The 25,759-nt window shown below is 39.0% G+C and overlaps 1 pseudogene; it reads right to left on the reverse strand.

Annotated features, from left to right (window-relative positions):
* LOC103606336 overlaps nt 1–25,759 on the reverse strand; it is a 62,272-nt pseudogene that overhangs the window by 20,321 nt on the left and 16,192 nt on the right.

The raw sequence follows: 25,759 nt of genomic DNA on the forward strand, positions 1-25,759 counted from the left end.
CAGATACCAAGATCTGTTACGAAGCTTTAGAGCCCCAAAATGTAAACAGCATAAAGTCCATCAAGCTACCACACGTATGAGTTTTGCTCTTCTGTCATCTGGTGTTGGTAGAGGACTGGAACCATACTGTGAATTTGGGAACTTCAAAAACACTAAGGTACAGTGTGCAAAAAACAATATTACCTTAGGGATGAGGTAGTTTCTGAATTTAACCTCACATGTCACTGCATGGGGCAGGTTGGTGGGAAGGAGGTTAATGTATCTCTGGATCTCATGCACCACGGCATCTGTGTAGGGCATGCAGCTCCTGTCCTGCATGCAGGGACTCCGGTGTCTGCCAACCACATGGCCAATCTCTTCCTGGACTTTAGCTGAAAAGACACAAGGAAGAACTGATGGAAAAGGAGAAAAATGGCACATTTGTGGTAGCAATTCAGGATTACATGAAGTATTATGAAGGTGTTCCATCAGCATTATAAACATAAATTATAGGGGAAGATTGCTATAATAAAATAATAAAATTGTGCCATAAATTCAATCTGAACATACATATATAAGCATACATATTAGTAACGTAAATAGAAACGATAAAATGTTTGAAAATATTGTTAGCATATATTTAAGTCAAGAAAATACTGTCTTGCAGAAAGAAAAACAGGAATCAGATATTAATTTTATTTCAAAACAATTATATGGTGGTTAAAAAATTAAATTCCGGATGGCTGGTTAGCTCAGTTGGATAGAGTGGGGTGTTAACACCGAGGTCCAAGTTTCAATCCCTGTACCAACCAGCTGCCAAAGAAGAAAAAGTTTAAAACAATTAAATTGTGCTAAAGGACCTATTTGTAATGTATGTATCTGTGCATGTTTATGTGTCCGTGTGTGTCTGTGTGTGCGTGCAGTTTAACTATGGTACTGTCTTCATCCCCCCACTTCCCAGATGTGGCCATTTTGAGCATTCTAGAAGCTTCTTCTAAAAATCAGATTCATATTTCTAAATAACAACTCAAAATAAATAAATAACAACTCTATTTCTCACTTATCCATTTTCAACACAATTTAATCATTTTCTGGTAGGAGAGATTAGAATCCTAATCTCCATCTCCACCTCATATTTGGACTCAAACCCACAGACAGATACATAAACACACATCTCCTCGCTCTATTTTCTAGAATATATTTAGGCCACAATTTAGGATATATCAATATTTATAGTACACATGATTCCAACTATAGAAATATGGTTCCCTTGTAAGACCACTGAGATAATATTTATTTTTGGCATTTTCTTGGACTTAATCATGTCTCTTTATGTCTATTCATAATTTTGTTTCCTGAGTTAGAATTATTTCCAAATACTCAGGCAGATGTTTGAAACTCCTGGTAACAATTTCCCAGTTATTGGGAAACCTCATAAAATCCATCACTCCTCTTCTGTTCTTGGGGTCTGCCCTCACACCTGCATTGTCCACCTGGTCCTTTCTGAGGTGGGTGTTTTCTAGGCCTGGTGCCCAGCAGCCTCCCTGACAGTCTCATTCTCCTACGTGAGGCCTGCTGATCCCTGGAGCCCATGACTTCCTCTGACTTGGTTTCAGACATTTGGATGGAGTACATCCTCCAGTATTCTTCTGAAAATGGAAAACCAGGGGTTAATGTTTTTGGCAAATGTGCAGGTCTGAAGATACCCTTTGTCCATGAATAAACGAGCTAATAGTTACTCTTGAGAATTCATGATACTGTTATAAATCCTAATCCTTTAAATATGCTCTGGTAGCTCTCTGAAAGTTTTTATGATTTTCTTTTTAATACTGGTGTTCTGAAAATTCATAACCCTGTACCTTGGCAAGGATACATTTATTTCATTCACTGTGCTGGACAAATGGAGAGAATTTTCGATTTAGATGGAAAAATACAAAGAGCTTTTCTCTAGAGCTGTGCACTCTCTGAAGGGTATGTCTGGCTGCTGCATTTCCAGAAGCAAGATGGAAAATAGTGCTAAGAGTCTCTGGATTCAAGAAGAGGATTCTTATGAAACTTTCTTTTCCAGCCTCACATCTCACTCTTTTCCTGTCACTGCCCAGTGTCCCCAGTATAGGGCTTCTCAGACTCAGTTTCTCTAAAGAGTGAGCCTTTGTTTTCCTTGAGGGAAAATCGGTTACCGGATAAAAGGAGTCGTGGAGGGAACATGGGCAGGGAGAGCCTCCTTCTTCAGCTTTGTTCTCTACCTTCTCTGACACTTGCTACTTCCAAATACAGAACCTTGTGGGATTTTAGGGACACAGATAGGCTTTTCTTCTGTGATTTAGCTTCCTCTTCTGACAATTAGGTTACAACTTCATCCAGTTTGCTGAGTTAGTGGTCACCCTTCAATCTGCTCTCTGTGCTTCAAAAAAACGCCGAAGACTCCTTGGCTGTTCCCTGAACTTCTCTCCACCCGACTTGAAAAGGACTAATCCTCATTTGTAATTCGGTTTTTGCCATTTCAGTGGGATCCTGACACGGGCAGGAGCAAAGAGCATGTTTTTTATCTGCCGGATAATGGGAACTATTTAAAGATAAATTTCTAAAGTAAAATTATTTGTGAAAGATAGAATTATTGACAGTTGCCCCCTCCAAATTCTAATCGTGAGTACACTAGTTTTATCACAACAGACTTCTGAAATATTAAAATTCCTTTCGGTATATCTTCTGCCTAAGCAGAAACACCTTTCTTATGAATCTAAATTTTAGATTTCTTCACAGGCTGGAAATGATCTCAGGCAGCATCACTAAATTTCTAGAGTTTCCACTTATGTTTCAATAAGCAGAGTTTCTCTTTTTCCTACCTTGTTACTAGAACACTGAATTTGTAGAATGAGGAAAGGTATTTGCAAGAAGATACCTATGTTAAAGTTGGCCTTTTTGTAATAAAACCAATACACAATCCAGGCAAATTGATGCTGGCTCTGCCTGCCATGAATCACCTCCCATGACATCCAGACATGGCAGCAGAGCTTTGTTGCTTTTCCTCCTGCCATGCTGCCTTCACTCCTCTCAGTCACCCTCCTGTATTCTGCAAAGATGCCCCATTTTAGCACATCCTTAAATAGGACAGATTACAGCTGGTAGCACAGAAGTTTAACAATGAAGCCTCTCTAAGAGAAACAATGTGGAGGACACTAGCAGGGTCTTCACAACATCTTTGCTGAAATTCACTGTGCTCATCAGCTATGGTCTTACCTGTGACCTCCGGGTACTTCAGTAGGAGCAGGAGTCCATATCTCATGGTGGTGCTTGTTGTCTCTGTCCCAGCTCCAAACAAATCAGATACACTGCATACTAAATTGTCAAAAGTAAATTCCGAATGCTGATTGTGTTTGTCCTAAAAATGATTTAATACAATTACCTGACTAATTATTTACAAGCACATTTAGCTACACAGAATCCCAAATAACTCAAATAGCTGTAAAGTTAGCCAACACAGAAACTGGAAAGTCTGGTGTTAGAAAAAGTACTGCACAGTATAGCACAGACTATGGATCAATTGGCCTGAACTTCATTTCTTACTCCATTATTCTTTGCTTGCCAAAATATTCCATTCATGAGACTCTTTGCAGCTAGGTGTGCCAGGGAGCATAGTACTTTCCCACAAAGCTATAAGTAGAATCCTACTGGTGCTCATTTTCTATTTTCTCCCTCTCACGTAAAGCACAGATGTGAAGGAGGAGGTAAAGTGGACATCATCTTGGGATGTGAGGATTTAACCAAAGAAATGAAGCCTACATACCAAATATGGTCAATAAAAATGGAAGGCACTTGACTCTCTGATGCTTCAAGGCTAACAAATTATCTGTACATTGGTCCACCATGAAAATCCTTCTATTTGAAATAAATAAACCCACCATTTGTTTAAACCATTATTAACCAGATTTTCTCTTGTTTGGAAGCAAACACAATCTTAATTAATCAAAATAGGTAAATTAAGGGCACAGCACAAAGATGTTATAAACCTGAAATAAGAGTGTGAATTCTCTTCTTCTGTCAAAAATTTACATAAATTTAATGCTGCCTACAGACTCATCATGAAATTGAAATTGTGCAAAAGCTAAAATGGAAGCAAAATCTAGAATGAATTATAGGAAAAGAGATTGGGGTCACAAAGACGAGATGAAGCCAGCATTATTGTAGTCCAGATGGGAGAAAGTGGGCAACTTGGTACAGGGAACAAATGCAGGAATGAATAGGAAATACAAATTAAAGAGTCATTGCAGCCATGAAGACAGAGAATTTGAGGTGCTACCTGCCCAGCAAGGATATAGAAAATTGTAGGAGTAATGCAGATATTTAGGCTGAGTGACTAATGAATGGAGTTCCCATGAATAGAAATTTGGGTGAGAGAAAGCAATTGACAAGGATAAGTAGGCTTGGTTTAGAACTGAAAAGATGATATGACACAGAAGTGACAAGGGGGCAATTTTAAATATAAACTACAGAGGATCATTTATATTCAAAAATATTATTTTCTAACCAGTCCGCAGGCCAGTACTAAATTAATAATGCTTTTATAATCTACAGGTGACTGTGACACATCTAATACTATTTAATCAGCACCATGAAGATTAACTAACCCCTCTCAACAGATTCCCTTGTAAGACAAAGACAGTCATTTTCTATAGTAATGTAGGCTTCACACAGTATTCTAAGCTCATCAACTTCAAATTACTCTTAAGTCAGGAGAGAAGTAGTGCACTCATAAACCAATAATAATATTTCCATCTGTTGAAGGGAATTTGGAGATTAGGGGTTACATGCACATAACCTATGATAATTAAACAAGACTATATACAATAATGTTGAGAGAAATAACATAAAATCTAAATAAATGGAAATATATTTGATGTCACAGATTGAAATCCTAATGTTGTTATGATGGCATTATGAGAGTAATGTCACAGAAATGGTAAATCAGGAAGTTCAGCAATGCGTTCCTCCACAAAAACAACCAGTGACCTTGCACAATCTGTATGAAGAAATTATGTGGGGACTCTGGAGTCTAGTCAAACAGTTGCACCATCTAAGGAATGTTTGATGAAGAAAGAGGTAAATTTCAGTAAATTAGACATCTTGTATAGAGGCTAACATTCCTCATAACCCACCTCTGTGGTGGGAAGTTTGGAGGGATAGTGTACTATGTTGCTCAGCAGATCGCTGATGCTAGACGGGGCATTAGAAACCTTTTCCATCAAATGCGTAAAGGGCCGCAAATAGAAATGATAGTGTATATTACTGAATATAATAATTATTCTGATGTGAGCATCACATATTGCACACGAGTATTGATGTTCAATTCTGTACACCACAGATATGTACAATCAACTTTGTTACAATAAAATTTTTAAAAAATCACAATCCAAAAAAAAGAAACATTTTTTTTTCCTTCAAAAATCAGCATTGTGTCTTTTGATTGCTGATGGGCTGACACAATCCCCATGGGCTAAAGCAATTTACCCAGTGTCATTGGATTTGGGAATTTAAAGAAACAGAATGACTTCTTTTCTGTTATTTTGCTATTGGATCCAGGAACTTAACGAAATTTGTGTCAGGTAACTGATTGACTGCAGAGGTAGCAGAAAAGAGATTCAAGTGATTATACATAACAAAATATACAAAAATAGTTTGAAAAAGTCACTAAGTAAAGTGATGACTGGAGCCTTCATCAAGGAACAACAGTATTTGCTGGACGTTTATCAGCACCGCACTCTCCCAAGTGAGCCACGGGCCGGCCCTATTTGGTGGAAGTTTAAAGAAAAAAAACAAAACAAAACAAAAAAAAAAACACCTTAGGGCTGAGCCCGTGGCGCACTTGGGAGAGTGCGGCGCTGGGAGCACAGCAGCACTCCCGTGGTGGGTTCGGATCCTATATAAGGATGACCTGTGCGCTCACAGTGCTCACTGGCTGAGCACGGTGTGGCCGGTCTCAAAAAGGACAAAAAAAAAAAAAAAAAAAAAAAAAAAAAAAAAAAAAAAAAAAAAAAAAAAAAAAAAAAAAAAAAAAAAAAAACCCACACACCTTATATTCAGAGTTGACATATTACAGTACACTAAATTTTGCATTCTTTAAAAAGTACAGAGCTACCAAGAAGCAAACAAAGGAACAAAACAAAACAAAACAAACAAGTACTATGGCCTATTAACAGTTAAAAAAGAATTTGGCAGAAATCATCTCCAAGGAAGCCCAGAAATTTGACTTACAAGATAAAACATTTAGTAAATGTCTTAAGTATCCTCAGAAAATTGGAAGAAACCATGTACAAGGAACTAAAGTTATTGGGAGAATACTGAATTACAAAGCCAGGAATGTCAACATTGAGAAAGAAATTATGAAACAAAACCAAATGCAAATTCTGGAGCTAAAAATACAATAGCTGAAAGAAAAAAAAATTACTAAAGGGGTTCAACAGCAGACTGGAGCAAACAGAAGTAACAAATAGCAAACATGACATTACCCAGTTTCAGTAGCAGAAAGAAAAACAAACAAAAAAATGAACAAAGCCTAAAGGACCTAAGGAACTCTATCATGTGTATCAACATACACGTTGCAGAAGCACTAGAGAGTGGAGTCAGAAAAAGAGCAGAAAAATATTAGAAGAAATAATGGCTAAAACTTTCTAAATTTGATAAAAGATGTGAATGTGTATATCTTCAAGGTCAATACACTCCAAGGAGGATAAAACCAAAGAGACTCCTACACAGGCATATTTTAACTAAAGTGTTGAAAACCAGAGATAAAGGAGAATGTGGAATGCAGCAAGAGAGAAGTTACTCAACATGTACAAAGGATCCTCAATAAAAGTAATAGCTGAGTTTTCCTCAGAAACTATGAAGGCCAGAAATCAGTGGAAGAATATATTTAAAGTGCTGACAGAAAAAACCAGAAAAGTAAAAACTGTATTTCTTTCAAAACTATCGTTACACAATGAAGGAAAAATTAAGACATTTCAGGATTTTTCAAAAAGCTAACACGGTTCTTCCCTAGTAGAGCTCACCTACAAAAATGCTAAAGGGACTTAGCTTTCAGGCTGATTTAAAAAAGCCAATAAACAATAAATAAAAGCAATAGTAATATATAAATACCTCTGTTGACTAATTATAAAGGTATATGTAAAAGATAATATTTCTATATATTTGTATGTAACCCTCTTTTTTGTGCCTATTTGATTTACAACAATAATTATAAATCTATGATAAAAATATATGACACAAAATGTATAAGTATGTAATTTGAAACAACAACACAAAGGGGGAATGGAGTTCGATGAGATCAGAGCTAATGTATACAATCTGAAACTAATTTGGTATCAATTTTATATAAATTCAAACCAGTAAGTTATTCTCTATTATTATTGAAATGGAATTGATTGTACATATCTCTGGGGTAGAGCATTGAATATCAGTACCAATGTGCAATGTGTAATAATTTTATATAATCAGGATAATTAGTACATTCAACATTATACAGTGTAGTCATTTTTTGTGACCTTTTCCAATTTCTCACTAATGTCCCTCTCCCTTCCCATTTCCCACATCTGGTGGCCTTTTTTCAGTTCTCTCATTTTGAAAGTTCAATGAATTATTGTGATTGTTGCATCTTTCTTTTTTTATTGATGTGTTCATTTTTTAACTCCTACTTGTGAGTGAGGACATGTGGTATTTCTCTTTCTGAGCCTGAATTATTTCATTTAACATAATTATCACTAAGTTCATCTCTGTTGGTACAAATGATAGAATTTCATTCTTTTTATGGCAGAGTAGTATTCCATTGTGTATGTCTGCCACCTTTTCCTTACTGAGTCATTAAGAAATGGACATTTAGTTTGGTTCCAATTCTTGGCTATTGTAATTAGAGTTGCAATAAACATAGGAGTGCTGGTATCCTTTCAACATGATGATTTCCATCAAATCAGTATGTAATAAGATGTATAAGATGTTAACAGTAATCCACATGGTAACTATTAAGAAAAAAACAAAAATATACAGAGATAGAAATCAAAAGTGAATCAAAACATTTCATTAGAAAACAAAATGATTAAGCAAAGAATAAGGCAATACTGGAGGAATAGAACAAAAAAGATGTTAGGCGTATAGAAAGATAGTATTATGGCAGAAGTAATTTTTGAATATGGCTAATCACTTTAACTGTAAATAAAATGAACTTGCCATTGGAAATACAGATATTGAAAGAATGGATTTAAAAGAAAACCTTTATGCTATCTACAGGAAACTCACTTTATACCCAAAGACACATATATGTTGAAAGTGAAAGACTAGAAAACAACTTCCCATACAGATTGTAACCAAAGAGAGCTGGGGTGGCTATACTAGTATCAGACAAAATAGAATTTAAGCAAAAGTTGTTCAAAGAAGCAAATAAGATTGTTCTATATTAGAAAAAAGTGAATTCATCAAGAATATGTAACTTTGTAATGTATTTACCTCACTCAAAGAACCCCAAAATATATAAAGCAGACATTGTCAGAATTAAAGGAGCAAATAGACAGTTCTACAGTAATAGTGAGAGATTCCAATACCCAACTTTCAATAATGGATAGGCCATCCAGACAGAAGATCGATAAGGAAATAGAAGACTTGAACAACACTAGATATCAACTATACCTAACAGACATATACAGAAAACTTGCCTCAACAACTGCAGAAAAAAACTCTTCTCAAGTGCACATAGAACTTTCTCCAGGATAGACCACATGTTAATAGCAGAGTTTCAAAGAGGTATATGTACAGCCATGTTCAATAGAACACTCTCCAGGATAGACCACATGTTAGGTCATAAACAATTCTCACCAAATTTGAAAAGATCAAAATCATACAAACTATTTTCTCTGACCACAATGAAATGAACCTAAAAATCAATAAGAGAAGAAAATTGGACACTGAACAACATTCATTTGAACAACCAACGGTTAAGGAAGAAATCACTGGGAAAATTATCAAATACTGAGAGATAATGGAAATAAAAACTTATTATACCAAAATAATGTTATGTGACAAAAGCCACTCTCAGAGCAAAATTTATAGCTGTAAACATCTCTATTACAAAAGAAACAGCTCCCATAAAGAATAAGCTTTACAACCTAGGAACTAGGAAAAGAACAACGAATTAAACTCCAACTCATCAGAAGGAATCAGAGATAAATGAAAAAGGGAACACAAAAACAAACAAAAAAAAGAATTTGTAAAACCAAATATTGGTTCTTCAAAAAGACTGACAAAATTGACAAACCATTAGCTATACTGGCTAAATAAAAAGAAAGAGAGAAGACAGCAATAACAAAAACTGGAAAAGAAAGCAGAGACATTACTACTGATTTTACAGATATAAAAAGGATTATAAGAGAATATGATAAACTGTGGTGCATCAACAAATTAGATAATCTAGATAAATGGAAGACATCTCAGAAACACACAAATTATCAAAACTGACTCAAGGTGCAATAGAAAATGGGAACACACATCAAGCAAAGATGTTGAATTAGAAATCAAAAATTCCGCCAAAAGGTCAAGAACAAAATGACTTCACTGGTGAATTCTACCAAAAAATTAAGAAAGAATTAAAATTAATCTTACTCAATTCTTTAAAAAAATAGAAGAGTAGAGAATGCATTCTAATACACTCAACGATGCTACCCTGACACAAAAGCCAAAGATGCTACAAGATAAGACCAGCATCTGTTATGAATATATATGCAAATTTCTCAACAAAATATTAGTAAACCAAATCCAACAGCACATTCAAAGTATTACACAGATGTATCCACACAGAAACCGATACAATCTGGTCCTTAAATGGGCACAGGACTTGAATAGAAGTATACAAATGGTGAATGAGCACATGAAAAAAATGCTCAATGTCACTAACGGTTAGGGAAATACAAATCAAAAGCATAGTAAGATATCACCTCACCCATTAGGAGAGCTTTTATTAAAAAACTAAAGACAGAAAGTAACAAGTGTTGGCGAGGAAATCAAAACCCTTGGGTTCTGTTGGTGCACACGTAAAATGGTGTAGCCACTGTGGGAAACAGAGTGGCAGTTCTTCAAAAAATTAAAAATAGAATTTCCATATAATTCAGTGATTCTACATCTGAGTATATACCCAAAAGTACCAATAGCAGAGTTTCAAAGAGGTATATGTACAGCCATGTTCATAGTGGCATTATTTACAATAGCCACAAGGTAGAAGTAACCCCAGTGTCTATCAACAGATGAGTGGTGTATACATACAATGAAATATTATTCACCCTTAAAATGGGAAGTATTTGTGACACATGCTACAACATAAATGAACCATGAGGACATTATGCTAAGTTAAAAAACCCAGTCACAAAAGGACGAATAATGTAAGAGTCCATTTTCATGAGATTTTTTTAAAAAAATTTTTTATTTTGTCAATATACAATGTAGTTGATTATTATCTCCCATCACCAAAACCTCCCTCCCTCCTCCCTCTCCCCCCTCCAACCAAGTGTGTCCCCTCCATTTGCTTGTTGTAAGAACTTCAAAAAAATTGTGGTTGTTATATCTTCCTCTCCCCGCCCCCCGGTTTTTTTTTTTTTTGTGTGTGTGTGTGTGTGTATGTATGAGTGTGAATTGATTTATTTATTTTTAGCTCCCACAAATAAGTGAGAACATGTGGTATTTCTTTTTCTCTGCCTGACTCGTTTCACTTAATATTATTCTTTCAAGGTCCATCCATGTTGTTGCAAATGGCAGTATTTCATTCGTTTTTATAGCTGAGTAGTATTCCATTGTGTATAAAGATAGAAAGTAGAATGGTGCTTGCCAGGGGTTAAATGGAGGGAGAAATGGGAAGTTATTGTTTAACGGGTACAGAGTTTCCACTCTTCAAGGTAATAAGAGTTCTGGAGATAAACGGTTGTTGTGGTAGCACAAAAATGTGAATGTGCTTAATACCATTAAACTGTACACATAAAATGGTGAATATAGCAACTTTTATGTTATGCATATTTTGCCAAAATTTTAAAATTTTAAAAAAAGATTATATACAAAACCAAGTGGTATTCTTCCTAGAAATGCTACGGTGGTTCAACAAGAAAATTACTCAGGGCTAGCCAGTTAGCTCAATTGGATGGAATGTGGTGTTATAACTCCAAGGTCAAGGGTTCAGATACCTGTACCAGCCAGCCACCAAAAAAATAAATAAATAAAAAAGAAAAGAAAATCAACCAGTACAATAGCCATATTATTAGAGTGAAAGAAAAAAACTACATTATTATCCTAATAGATGCAGAAAAAGCATTTGACAAAATTCCGAAAGCTTTATTATAAAAACACTCGGAACACTATAAATACAGTGGAACTTTCTTATCATGATAAGACACATTTGTGAAACTTCCAAAACTAAATCATTCTCATTTGTGAAAGCTGATCCACTAAAATCAGGAGGAAATAACCAAGGTTGTCCATGTCACCACTTCTATTCAACATAGCACCGGAAGTCCTAGCCAGAGCAATTTCACAAGATAAAGAAATAGAAAACATTTAAGTAGGAAAGAAGTAAAACTATCTCTATTTAGGATAACAGGATCCTATATAAAGAAATCCCCCACAATCCACAATAAAAATACTAGAGCCAATAAATTATTTCAGCATAATTTCAGCATACAATATCAACACAAAAATCAGTTGTGTGTCTATACAACAACTGTGAGCAATCTGAAAATGAATTAAAATTAATTACATTTACAATATCATCCAAAAGGTTAAAACACCTAAGAATCTATAATGAAGGAACTAAAAGACTCATAAACTTAAAATTATTAAATGTTGCTTAAAAAAATTAGTAATATCATAATAAATGGAAAACCTTCCCATGATCAAGGATCAGAACATGTAATATTGTTAGTATGGTGATACACCTTAAAGCAATTTAAAGATTAAGTGTGGTTGCTATCAAAATTCCAGTAGCCAGTTTTGCAGAAATGGAAAAGCCAATCCTCAAATTCATGATAAAGCACATTTATGAAACTTGTGAAGTTAAGTCATACTCAATTGTGAAAGCTGATCCACTAAAAGGAGGAAACTAAATGGAGAGAAAAGACTCAACTTCCCAACTTTTCTCCAAAGGTACACAAATGGGAAACAGCACATGAAAAGATGTTCAATATCACTAATAACTAAGAATATGCAAGTCAAAATTGCAATGAGATAACACTTTACGCTGACTAGGATGGCTTTAATATACACAAAAAGTTACAAAATCAAAATTATTGTCAATTACGTGAAAAAATAAGAACTCGTGTACATTGCTTGAGTGAATATAAAATGGTGCATTCACTGTAGAAAAGTTCAGCAGTTTCTCAAACAGATAAACATAAAATTACCATATGACCCCAAAACTCCACTCCTGGAAATGTACCCAAGAAAAATGGAAACACTTTCATGAAGAAGCTTGTACACAAATGTTCATAGCAGCATTATTTATAAGAGCCATAATGCAGAAATAACACAAATGTCCATCAACAGATGAATGGTAAACAAATTGGTGTATGTGTGTATGTAAAATGAAATATTTTTCAGACAGGAAGAACAAAGCACTGATACATGCTACAACTTAAACATGATAGGTGAAAGAAGCCAGAAACAAATGGCCACATATGCTATGAGTCCTTTTATATGATATATCCATAATAGTCAAATCCGCAGAGACAGAAAGCAGATGAAAGTTTACTACAGATGGGGCAGAGGAATGGCAAACAATCATTTAATGTATATCGTATGTTTGTGTGGAGTGATGAAAATGTTTTGAAACTACGAGTGCTGCTGGTTGCACAACATTGTGAATAAACTGTATACCTCTATAGGGTCCAAGAAAAATTTTCAGTTGTTTGGTATGCGAATTTCATTTCAAGATTTTTTTATTGAAACAAAATTGATTGTACATATTCATGTGGGGTATCAAGCTGAATATCATTATCTGTGCGCAATATATGATGCTCAGATAAGGACAACAGCACATTTTGCATTATACAATGTGGTCACTTCCCATGGACCTCCACCAATCCTTCACCAATCGCCTCTCCCTCTTCCCACCTCTGGTAATCCTAGTTCTCTTCTCTCCTTTTGAAAGTTCAATGTACAATTATGATGGTTGTATCTTTCTTTCTTCTTTTTTTATTTATTCAAGTTTTTTTTTCAAGCACCCACTTATGTGTGAGACCATGGGGTATTTCTCTTTCTGTGCCTGGCATATTTCACTTAACATAATTTTCTCTACGTTCATCCATGTTGCTGTGAATGGCAGAATTTCATTCCTATTATATGGCAGAGTAATAATCCATTGAGTGTATATTCCGCATTTTCCTTATCCAGTTTTCTGTCGATGGACATTTAGCTTGGATTCAACTCTTGGCTAATGTAAATAGAGCTGTGATAAACATGGGAGTTGTATCCCTTTGACAAGATGATTTCATTTCCTTTGGGTACATACCCAGAAGTGGGATTGCTGGATCGTATGGCAGTACTATCTACAGTTGATTGAGGAATCTCCAAACTGTTTTCGATAATGGTTGCACTAATTTACACTCACACTCCAACTTAGGAGAGTTCCCCTTTGTCCACATTTTTGCTGCCATCGGTTATTCTCTGTCTCTTTTGATAATAATCAGTCTAACTGGGGTGAGATGATATCAGTGTGGTTTTGATTTGCATTTCCCTGATGTGTAGTGATGCTGAGCATTTTTTCATGTGTCTGCTGGCCATTTGCACATTTTCCTTTGAGAAATGCCTATGCAGCTGCACTTCCCTATTTTTAAATCCGGTAACTTATTTTTTTGCTGTTAATTTTTTGAGTTCCTTGTACATTCTGGATATTAATCCTTTGTCAGATGCACAGGTTGCAAATATGTTCTCCCATTCTGTAGGTTGTCTTTTCACTCAGTTTACTGTTTCCTTTGTTGTGCAGAAGGTTTTTGGTTTGATATAATCCCATTTTTTAATTTTTTCTTTTGTTGCCTTGTGTTTTTGGGGTCATATTCATAGAGTCTTTGTCCAGTCCTATTTCCTGAAGTGTTTGCTCTATGTTTTATTTTAGGAGTTTTATAGTTTCTACTCATATTTAAGTCTTTAATCGATGTTGAGTTGATTTTTGTATATGGCAAGAGGTATGGGTCTACTTTCATTCCTCTACATATGGATGTCCAGTTTTCCCAGCACCGTTTATTGAAGATGGAGTCTTCATCCCATTGTATGGTGTTGCTGCCTATGTCAAAGATCAGTTGACTGGAAATATGTGGGTTGACTTCTGGGTTTTCTATACTCATCGGTCCATGTGTCTGTTTGTATGCCAGGACCACGCTGGGTTTTTTTTTTGTTTGTTTTTTATTTCTTTTTTGTAACATAATTGATTGTACATATCTGTGGCGTACACAGTTGAATATCAATACCTGTGTGCAATATGTGATGCTTAAATCAGAATAATTAGTACACTTAGCAATAGACAATGTAATCATTTTTCGTGGCCGTTTACCAGTTCCTCCCTTATCCCCTCCCTTTCCCACCCCTGCAAACTTCTGTTCTGTTTTCTTCTTTTGAAAGTTCAGCGTAGTAGTGTGATTGTAGTAGCTTTTTTTCACTTTTTATTTATTTAATTTTTTTAGCTATCACTGATAAGTGAGGACATGCAGTTTCCTCCTTCTGTGCCTGACCTATTTAACTTAATATAATTTTCTATAAATTCACCCATTTTTCTGTGAATGGCCATCTTTCATTCTTTTTATGGCCGAGTAGTATTTCATTGTGTAAATATACCATATTTTCCTTATCCAGTCATCTGATGGTGGATATTTATGTTGGTTCCAATCTTTCCTATTGTAAATATAGCCGCAATAAAATTATCCCTTCAATATGATGATTTCCAATCCTTTGGCATTGGAAATACCCAGCAGTCTGATTGCTAGATAGTACAGGTTTTGGTTTGATGTGTCTTTATTTTCATTAGTTTAGAGAAATTTTTTGGTATCCTTTTTAATTTCTTCTTGGACTCATAGGTCATTCAGGAGCATGTTGTTTAATTTACATGTTTTTATATAGTTTCCAGAGTTTTGCTTGTTATGGGTTACTAGTTTTAATGTGTTGTGGCTGGAAAGGATACTCAAAATGATTTTAATTTTTCAAAATTTGTCGAGGCTTGATTTGTGAATTAACATGCTATCTTTCCTGCAGAATGTTTCATGAACTGATAGTAAGAATGTATCCGTAGTTGTTGGGTGTAATGTTCTGTAGATATCTCCCAAGTCCAATTGATCAAAAGTATAGGTTAAATCTTATGTTTCTCTGTTGATTTATTTCCAAGATGATAGTCCAATGCTGAGAGAGGGGTATTCAGGTCCCCAAATATTATTGTATTGGGGTCTGTCTTTTTCCTTAGGTCTAACAGTGATTGCTTTCTACATTCCAGTGCTCCAGTGTTGGATGTCTTTATGTTTATGATTGTTAGGTCTTCTTCCTGAATACAGACCTTTATCATTATATCATGGTCTTCTTTACCTCTTTTTATGGTTTTTGGTTTAAAGTCTACATTATCTTAAATAAGAATAGTTACTCCTGCCCACTTTTGATTTCCATTTGCATGGTGTATCTTTTTCCATCCCTTCACTGTTAGTCTGTGTTTCTCTTTACAGTTGAGGTGAGTTTCTTATAGACAGCATATAATTGGATCCAGCTTTTTAATCCAATCAGTCAGTCTGTTACTTGGAATTTCTTTTCAGACATGTCAAGGGTGACCTGGTTTGGGGGGCGGGCTGGTGTTGAGAACTATCGTATTCTTTTGGTTGTGTCATATTTTCTTACATTTTCATATTTCTAGTATCTCTGCATTGATGGCTGGTAACCTAATAGGGCATTTACTTCTAGTCTGGGCTTCAAGGAGAAAGAGTTCTTCCTGTAGATGTGTATTATACTGATTGTTGAGTAGGGTGTTTTCATATTGGTTCCAGGTAGACTCAGTAGGGTAGTCTCTGTGAAGATACCTCAGCTATACTCAATGTCAATGTAGCATGTGAGTGCCTCCATGGCCTAGGCACAGGCACTTAGTGCCTCCCTGCTGTGGTTAGTGACGCTGTGTTGGGTTGTCAAGGATGTGGGTAAGATCTTGATGTCTTGGGCAAAGTGCCTGGGTGGGTGCCCTGGCACTCTTTGGCTGAGGTGGGTGGACCTGATTGGGCTTGTTGGCTCCCTGGCTACTGTCCCATGACCCTGGTGAGTGCACTTGGGTATATTTGATCTCCTCAGCTTGAACGGGTGGCCCTTGGTAGGGTTTCACTTTCCTCATTTCTACAGACTGAGGCTTCTCCTGGGTACTTGCTTTTCTTTGTATGGGGATGGGTTGGTGGTGACTGTGAATTTTCTTCTTATATTATTTAGCTCTTCTGGGTTTCTGTCCTCTCTGAGGTCTCTGTGTGTGTCTCTCCCTGGGTTAAGGCAGTCATATGCACTGTACACACAGCTTCTACTCCAGGTGCACAACCACAGGAGCAGCATTATTCCCTCTTTGTTTTGGGCCACTGGTACACAGGTCTGTCCTGACTTACCTCTTCCTTGTGGTTCTGCTCATGACCTCCCTTCTGTCAATGAGTAGTGGTGGCAGTGGGTTCCTCGCATGGCCAGTCTGACTGGTGCAGTGGCAGTGTGCATGGCTGCCAGCAGCAGCAATGGCAGGAGCATGGAGCTACACTGCATGCTGTAGTGATGGGTGGGGGTTGTCCTGTACACAGCTGGGCTGGCTATTTCTTCAGCATTAGCAGGGGGTCCTGTGTGTGTCCAATCTGGTTGGTGTGATGGCTTCTGCTGGTAGCAGCCACCCTGTAGGCTACTTCGGGGAGGGGGTGTCCTTGTGCAACCAGGCCAGCTGATGAAGTGATTTGGATGGGGTTCCTGCAGGTGGTTGGACTGGCTTCAGCAAAAGTAGCTGTGTGGACAGCTGCTGGTGTTGGCCACTGCCCTGCAGGAGGCTAAGGCAGGGGTCATGCACACAACAAGGCTTACTTTTGCGATGGAATAGGTGGGGATCCTGTGTGCAGATGGTCTGCCTGGCATCACCTCAATTCTTAAATGGCATCACTCCATACATTGATGTACAAATTTAATACAATCCCTGTCCAAATTTCCAGTGGCTTCCTTGCAGAAACTGACAAACTTATGCTAAAATCATATGGAAATTCAAGGGACCCACAGTGCCAAAACAGTCTTATAAAGAACAACAGGACTTCTGGGATGATGGTGGACTAGAGGTGCCCAGAGTATGTTCGTCCCACAGAATAGGATCAAAACAGACCCACAACCACCACTATTGCACTTGCTGGAGCCAGTGTCCAGTCCCGGAACCATTGCCGACTACAGAACTTGTCCCTGCAAAGCATGAGTCCTTCAGGTGGCCCATCACTACGACTGCAGATTCTGCAGATGTGAATTAATCTCACTGATGCCAAGTACACCACAGATGCATGGGAGATGGCTACAACGAGCAGTTCCACTGCCACCCACACAAGGTAACCCCCTGGCTTCCAAGGGCACCACAGACACAAGGGAAGGGTTGCAGCCACCAGTGCTCCTGCCACTGCCATGAAGTAACCCCAATGCTGCCGAGAACACCACAGACACAAGGGAGGCAGTTGTATCCACCAGTTCCACTGCTGCCCCCATGAGGTGACCCTGCTTCTGCTGTGGACATCACACATGAGGGAGTCTGTTGCAGCCACCAGCAATGATGTCACTGCCACGAGGCAACCCACTGCTGCTGCAAAAACTGCAGATGTAAGAGAGGCAGTTGCAGGCAATGGTGCTGTTGACATCCCCATGAGGTGACCCTGCCGCTGGCAAGGACACTGCAAACACTAGGGAGGAATTTGCAAGTGCTACCGCTGCAGTTGCCACCACAGGTAACCCTGATGCCACTGTGGATACCATAGCTGCACAGGCCACCACTACACACACTGTAGCCAAGCAGGCAGCTTCTGCAACTGCCACTGCTACAGTCACCACAATCACCATCATCATAGGAGCAGCCTTCAACACTGGAGCAACGACTGCACCACTGCCACATGGGTATCCCACCAATGCCACTTCAACAAACACTACCAATAGTACGGTGGCTTGCTACCACAACAGGAGCAACAGCAGCCATTACCACTTTGCAGGAAGACTGCTGAACACTCAACTGCATTGACATAATGACGGTCACCAACAGAGTCCAGTGTAGGAGAGTAACAGAAGAAGCAACTGCTCTACCAGATGACAAGACACTAATGTAGAGATACAAGAAAAAAAGAAAAAGAAAAGAAAATATGAGTCTACCAAAGGAATACAATAACTCTCATGTACCAGACCCTATCGAGCAGAAAACACTTGAAATGACTGAAAAGGAATTCCAAGTAAAAATCTTACAAAACTCACTGAGATACAAGAATACTCAGATGATACAATGAACTGAGCAAAGTTATCCAGGGTATGAAAGAGGAAATATACAATGAGATTAGTACTTTAAAAAAAATGTAGCTGAAATCACAGAACTGAACAATCATTCAACAGAATAAAAATCACAACTTAAGAGCTTAAACAGCAGGGTAGAACAAACAGAAGAAAGAATTTCTGATCTTGAAGAAAGTCCCTTTGAAATAACTCAGACAAAAAAGGAAAAAGAATTTAAATAAATGAAGAAAATCTAAGAGAGAGAGAACACAATCTTAAGTGCACAAACATCCAAATCATTGTGTTCCTGAATGGGAAGAGAAAGGAAAAGTCATTGAGAACATATTCAAGAAAATAATAGCAGAAAACTTTCCACAAATAGGCAGAGTCATGGACCTTCAGATTCAGGAGGGTCAGAGATCCCCAAACAGATTCAGTCTAAAAAGGTCCTCTCCAAAACACATTATCATTAAACTGGCAAAACTCTAAGACAAAGAGAGAATCTAAAAACAGCAAGAGAAAAGCATTAAGTCACCTAGAAGGGAGTCCCCTTCAGTCTAACAACAGACTTTTCAACACAAACACTACAGGCCAGAAGGGAATGGGATGATAGATGAAAATACTAAAAGAAAAAAAAAACTTCCAGGCAAGTATACTATATCCGGCAAGGCTGTCATTCAGAAATGAAAGAGAAATAGTGTATTTCCCAGACAAACAATAACTACAGGAGTTTCCCATGATATGACCAGTGGTATAAGAAATCCTTAAGGGGGGCATGTATCTGGAATACTGGGAGGAAAACAGAGCAATTTAGTCAGGCCCTCTTGCCTCAGGACTGGCTGGGTGCGGTGCAGCACATCCTTTGTAAACAAGTTTTGTGGGAGTAGAGTTAGTGTACATGCATGCACATGTATCCTTTTACTTCTTGCTATTTCTGTGTCCTCTTCAGTGTGTGAGGCAGCAGCTCTGAACTGCTGGTCAACAGAGCATGCATCTAAAATAAAGCCTATTATTTCTTCACTGATGGCTCCAAAAACCTTTTCCTGTTACCTAGCTCACAGACCTGTATGTGAAGGGTTTGTGACCCTATCTGGACAATAGGCTAAAGGGGTCTGTGAGCTCCAGCCCTAGCTCTACAATTGGTGTAGTTGTCAGGAAGATTCTGAGCAGGCGCAGGAGCCAAAAGCCCTTGGGAGGATGAAATGTGCCTACTTTTGAATATGTTGTGCCCTATGGCCATTTTCCCATTGACCAATCTGTTTGCTGCTCACTATACGGCCAAGTCAGCATAGACCAGGCACTACAGCGGACAACCCCTTGGGAGGGGGAGGAAATGTGGCTATCCCTGAGTATGAGGTGCCTGGTGGCCACTTTTCTGCTGACTGGAGCCTGGCTACTGCTCACTACGCTGCAAACTAATCAAGTTTTGAAGTGAAAAGCAGAGTCATTATAAGCGCACATAAATGTCCTGGATGATGACATTCAGTGACTGGCCACTCCTTCTTCTCACACCAGGGAGTACAACAAAAACAGTGGTAAGTTGGGGGAGACTGTGTCTCTCTAGGCACAACCCATTGTGCATCAGAAAATGAAACATGAGCAGCCTATGGGACTGGGTGGATAAGCAGTTGGCAACCTGTAGGTGACCCAATTCACTACCTATGTCCCTAAAACCCAGGTTGAATTAGTTGACTTGGAGAGACAGTTTTGGCAGAAACAGGGAGAGCCCCTGGCTGCTTGGCTGCTACAGTTATGGGACCTAGTGGTGAACAGTGTGATGTGCTCTGGTGAGGAGATGGAAAAATTGGCCTCCATTACCATGCACCTGTCCCTGAGGCAACAGCTAAAGCATAGCCACAGATATGCACAAGGGCCAGGTAATCACTCCTTAATGGAATGGGTGAATGCAGCTGCCCAGACCATGTGGGTGAATGCTGGAGAACTGCCCAAGGTTGTTAGTAAATGGCAAACATATGCTGAGTTGGTTCAAATAATTTGGGAGCTGGGGATGCGGCAGTCCATGCTTAATGTGAGCACTCATGGCCCAGACAATGAAAATTTTATAGGCAGCCTGAGAGCCATTGGGCTGCAAAATGCCCCGTCAATGTCCTTTGGGTCACTGATGGCTATAGTGGCCCAATACATTGGTCATCCTATACATGAGGTAATGACCATGATAGCTGGCCTGGGTGAAGTAGAGTTTAGGAGAGAAGCAAAAGGGGTCTGAAATGTGGCTAAGACCAAACCCCCAAGAAATGCCCAGGATTTTATCACGAGGGGACCAAGCAAGACTAGCCATAAGCAGATGTGGCTTGACTTTCTTGCAGCAGGGGTTGATAGCAAGAAAATTGACTGACAGCCAAATGCAGTTCTGTTTGTCTTGTGGCAGTAATTGCGCCCTGAACAGCGTTTCACCAAAACTCGGGAAACAGGTAGCAAGGTACGTTCAGTGGACTTAAAGGACTTTTTGTTTGCTCTCAAAGAGGTGCATGAAATGTTCCATTTGATTAGGGAGAAATCCAAGGTGCTCATCTTTTGGGTGCAGGCAAGGACTGGAGGCCTCATGTTGTATTGGCAGTATATTAGTCGAGGACAAATGTGCAGCCTGTTTTGGCATTGGTGGATACAGGTGCAGAATATAGCCTGATATATGGCAATCCAGATAAGATTCCGGGGGCCACAGTTCATATAGATGGTTATAGAGGACATGCTATTGAAGTTAAAGCTGTGTCACTGCCATTGGGCATAGGATGATTGCCACTTCATATATACACTGTATATATATATCCCCAGGAGCTGAATACATCTTGGGTATGGATGTACTTTATGGTTTGCACCTGAAAACAATAGTTGGAGAGTTTTGACTGTGGATACAGACAGTGAAGCCTGTGTTATGGAGACATGCTAAACATGACCCACAGGTGTTACCCAAGCCAAGGTGTGTAGTTAACGTAAAGCAGTATCGCCTAGTGGGAGGACATGCAGTGATAGATGCCACTATACTGGAGTTAGAGAAAGTTGGCATTATTCATCTGGCTCATGGCCTTTTAATGTTCTGGTATGGCCAGTGAAGAAACTTGAGTGTACCTGGAGAATGACTGTAGACTACTGAGAACTAAACAAAGTAGTGCCTCCTTTGCATGCAGCTGTGCCTTCAGTTCATGATTTGATGGATCAGCTGACAACTCAGCTGGGAAATTAGCATTATTATTGGACCTTGCAAATGCTTTTTTTCTCTATTCCAATCTCAGCTTATAGCCAAGATCAGTTTGCCTTCACCTGGGAAGGAAAGCAATGGATCATTCAAGTATTGCCCAATGTAATCTGCATAGCCCAACCATCGGTCATGGTTTAGTGACTGGGGACCTAGCCAAGCGGACTAGACCCAGCATGGTTACAATGTTTCACTACATTGGTGACATGTTACTAACCTCTGGTTGTCTTGCAGATTTAACCCAGGCAGCTCCAATGCTGCTAAGTCTTTTGGACCAATGTGGTGGGCCATGAACACAGCCAAAGTGCAAGGACCTGAGCTGTCAGTCAAATTCCTAGGAGTGGTCTGGTCAGGTAAGATGAGAGTCATCCCAGAAGCTATTATAGTCAAGATGCAGGCATACCCTCGATGCACAACTATAGCTCAGCTACAGACATATTTGGGACTTTTGGGGTATTGGAGAGCTTTTGTACCCCAGATGGCCCAAATGACATGCTCAATGTATGCATTAACAAAGAAAGAAGCCCTCTGGGATTGGACTGAGGAAGTAGAACAGGCTTACCAGGCTACAAAATGGGCAATACAGCAAGTACAGGCTTTACAAGTGGCTGATCCCACTAAGTCTTTCGAAATAGATATACATATACTCCAAGAAGGGTTAGGATGGGATTTGTGAAAGAGACAAGACTTATTCTGAACACCTGTAGGGATCTGGTCTCAGCTCTGGAAGGGTGCTGAAGTGCATTATTCTCTAATAAAAAAACAGCAGCTTTATATCCTGCCTTGATGGCCACTGAAGCTATCACAGGAACTGCCAAAGTCCTAGTAAGGATGACATACCCCATACTAGGATTGCTTTGCACATGGGCAACCAACCCTAAAATGGGCATAGATCAGACTCTCACTCTGTCTAAATGGGGAGCATTATAGAAGAAAAAAACACTGTGTCAACGAGTCCTCCATCCAAAGAGTTGCAAACTGTGCTAGGACAGGTAGAGGTTATGGAGGTAACTTTGGCAAAACCCTTACCTATGGAGATGGAGGCTACACCTTTCCATGAGGGACAGGGACCTATCACACAGCAAGCTTGGTATATAGTTGGCTCTAGCATGGGACCCTCAGCATCGTGGACAGGTGTTGCTGTCCAGCCCTTAACAGATACCATATAGTATGAAAATGGCACAGGGCAAAGCAGTCAATGGGCTGAATTGAGAGCAGTATGGATGGTGATAATAAAACGAGCCTGGGCCATTAACCATCTGTACTGAGAGCTGGGCTGTGCATAAAAGTTTAGCCCTTTGGATCTCACCTTGCAAATACCAGTGGTGGATGGTAGGCCACGAACCCCTGTGGAGACAAGCCATGTGTCAAGAGTTATGGGAACTGGGACATGAAAAAGAAGTAACTCTTTTCCATGTCACATGACATTTCCCCTTACCCTGTCCAGGAAATGATGAAGCCGATGCCTTGGCTAAGGTAAGATGGCTGGAGAGAGCCCCAGCTACTGATGTAGCCCAGTGGTTACATCCATGAATGCAGCATGCTGGCAGCAGGACCATGTGCATGGTGCCTCAAAGATGGGCCTTGCCTATACAATGGGAAGATGTGAATGCCTGTCATGTTTGTCCAGTATGTGCTCAAGAGAGTCCACACCCCTGGTGGGTGCACCATACATATAGGCAAATATCTTGAGGAAGGGTGCCCATGACTCGATGGCAAGTGGACTTTCTTGGACCACTGCCAGGTCAGAGAATTTCAGATACATCTTCAAAGCTGTTGATATGGATACTGGTCTTCTGTTTGTATGGCTTTATAAAACCACAGACTACGTAAACACTGTGAACACATTGAATAGCCTTACTGCCATGCATGGCCAGCCTGTAGTCATAGAGAGTGATAATGGAACCCACTTTACTGGACATGGGATTCAGAGGTGGGCCTCCCAGTTGTCCATTCAGTGGAAGTTACATGTGCCATATCATCCCCAGGCAGCAGGATTGATTGAATGGTACAATGGTCTTTTAAAAAGAGGACTAAGGTACCTTCCCAACCCCTATCCCTGAAGGGGTGGACACCGTGGTCATGGCCAACAGTCAGGATTCTAAATGAGAGACACTGCAAGGGCAGGCCCTCTCCTGTGGAAGCTCTATTGCATAGGGCTGCAGCACCTATAAAACTGCAAGTCACTACTAAAGATACACTTTTGAAGCCAGGATATGGCAAGAATGGAAATATTCTCCTACCAGCCCCAACCTGTTTTCAATAGGGACAGACAGAATAATGCAAATGGCCTTGGAGAATAGAAGCCCCCATATATGCTGGGTAGGCCTAATAGGGCCTTGGGGGAAAGGATTAGAAGAAAACATTCAAGTTTCACCTTTGGTGACAAATACCTGGCCTCCTCAAGTAGAGGTAACATGTCCTGGAACATATATAAGCATTCTATTCCAAAAGGCACATTTGTATTATCATTGTCACCAATTATGAGTTCCCCTATACTGTAACATGTACAATGTACAGGTCCAACAGTGTTAGTGGATAATGTATAGTATCATAAACCAAGTAAGTTACCTACTCCTGTAACCATCCTTTCTCATGATGGTAAACTGCCATGTATCTTACCAGAGGGGTGAGAAATTCCCCTGTTGGTACCAATAGCCCTTCTGTCTTTTTGCCCATAGAGTTCTGGCTGTAGGCACTGCACCAGAGTCATGTGGTCAATGTGTTGGCCTACTGAATATGCATTGAACTTCAAATCAGTATGACTACAGGATTCCCAAGGAAAATCACATCAATGATCACTACTAACTGGACATGTGCAACTAAGAGTTGAAAGGAAAAACTACTTAAGGTCAAGCCTTAAGGCATATTGAACAGACAATAGGTTATATGGATGTAAGGGTCATTTGTCCTTGCAAAGGGAACATTGTGGAAGATTCTGACTGCATAGCTTGAATGGTAAGAGACCGATAAGGGATGGATTGTGAGGAAAATAGAGTAGTTTAGTCAGGCCCTCTCACCTCAGGTCTTGCTGGGTGTGCTGCAGCACATCCTTTGTAAACAAGTTATGTGGGAGTAGAGTTAGTGCACATGTGCGCCCATGTATACTTTTGCTTGTTGTTATTTTTGTGTGCTTTTCAGTGTGTGAGGCAGCAGCTCAGAACTGTTGGTTGGCAGAGCTCACATCTAAAATAAAGCCTATTATTTCTTCACCCATGACTCCAAGGACCTTTTCCTGATACCTAGATCATAGGCCTGCATGTGAAGGGTTTGTGGCTCAGTCCAGAAAACGGGCTTGAGGGGACTTTGAGCTCCAACCCTAGCTCTACAAATACAAAAACAGGAATTACTACCATGAATACACAAGAAGGAACAAAACCCACTGGTAGAGCAAAAATGCAAATGAGAAAGAGAAAGAAAATACATCTTTCCAATTCCAAAAACCAACACACACCATAAGACAAACAATAACATGGAAAGAAAAAAACAGGTGATATTTGAAACACATAAATGAAAATTGATAAAATGCCAGGAGAAAAATAAAATCTCTCAGTAACAACTCTAAATGTAAATGGATTAAATTTTCCACACAGAAGACACAGAATGGCTGATTGGATTTAAAAGCTAGTCCCAACTATATGCTGTCTACAAGAAACTCATCTCACCAGTAAAAACACAGACTATGAAGAGATGGAAAAAGATATAACATGCAAATGGAAATCAAAAACAAGCAGGAGTAGTTATTTTTATATCAGACAAAATAGAATTTAAACAAAAACCTATAAAGAGAGACAAAGAAGACCACTATGTAAAGGGATCTATCCAGCAAGAAGACATAACATTCTTAAATATATATGCACTAAACATTGGAACACCCAGATATATAAGGTGAACCCTATTAGACCTAAGGAAAGAGATATACCCCGATACATTAACAACTGGGGAACTTAACATCCCTTTCTCAACAAAGGACAGATCAACTAGGCAAAAAAGCAACAGAGAAACACAGGATTTAAACCACACTTTAGACCAATTGAACTTGGAAGATATCCACAGAACATCTCA

The sequence above is a fragment of the Galeopterus variegatus genome, unplaced genomic scaffold (assembly GCF_000696425.1).
Source record: "Galeopterus variegatus unplaced genomic scaffold, G_variegatus-3.0.2 Scaffold6495, whole genome shotgun sequence".
NCBI lineage: Eukaryota > Metazoa > Chordata > Mammalia > Dermoptera > Cynocephalidae > Galeopterus > Galeopterus variegatus.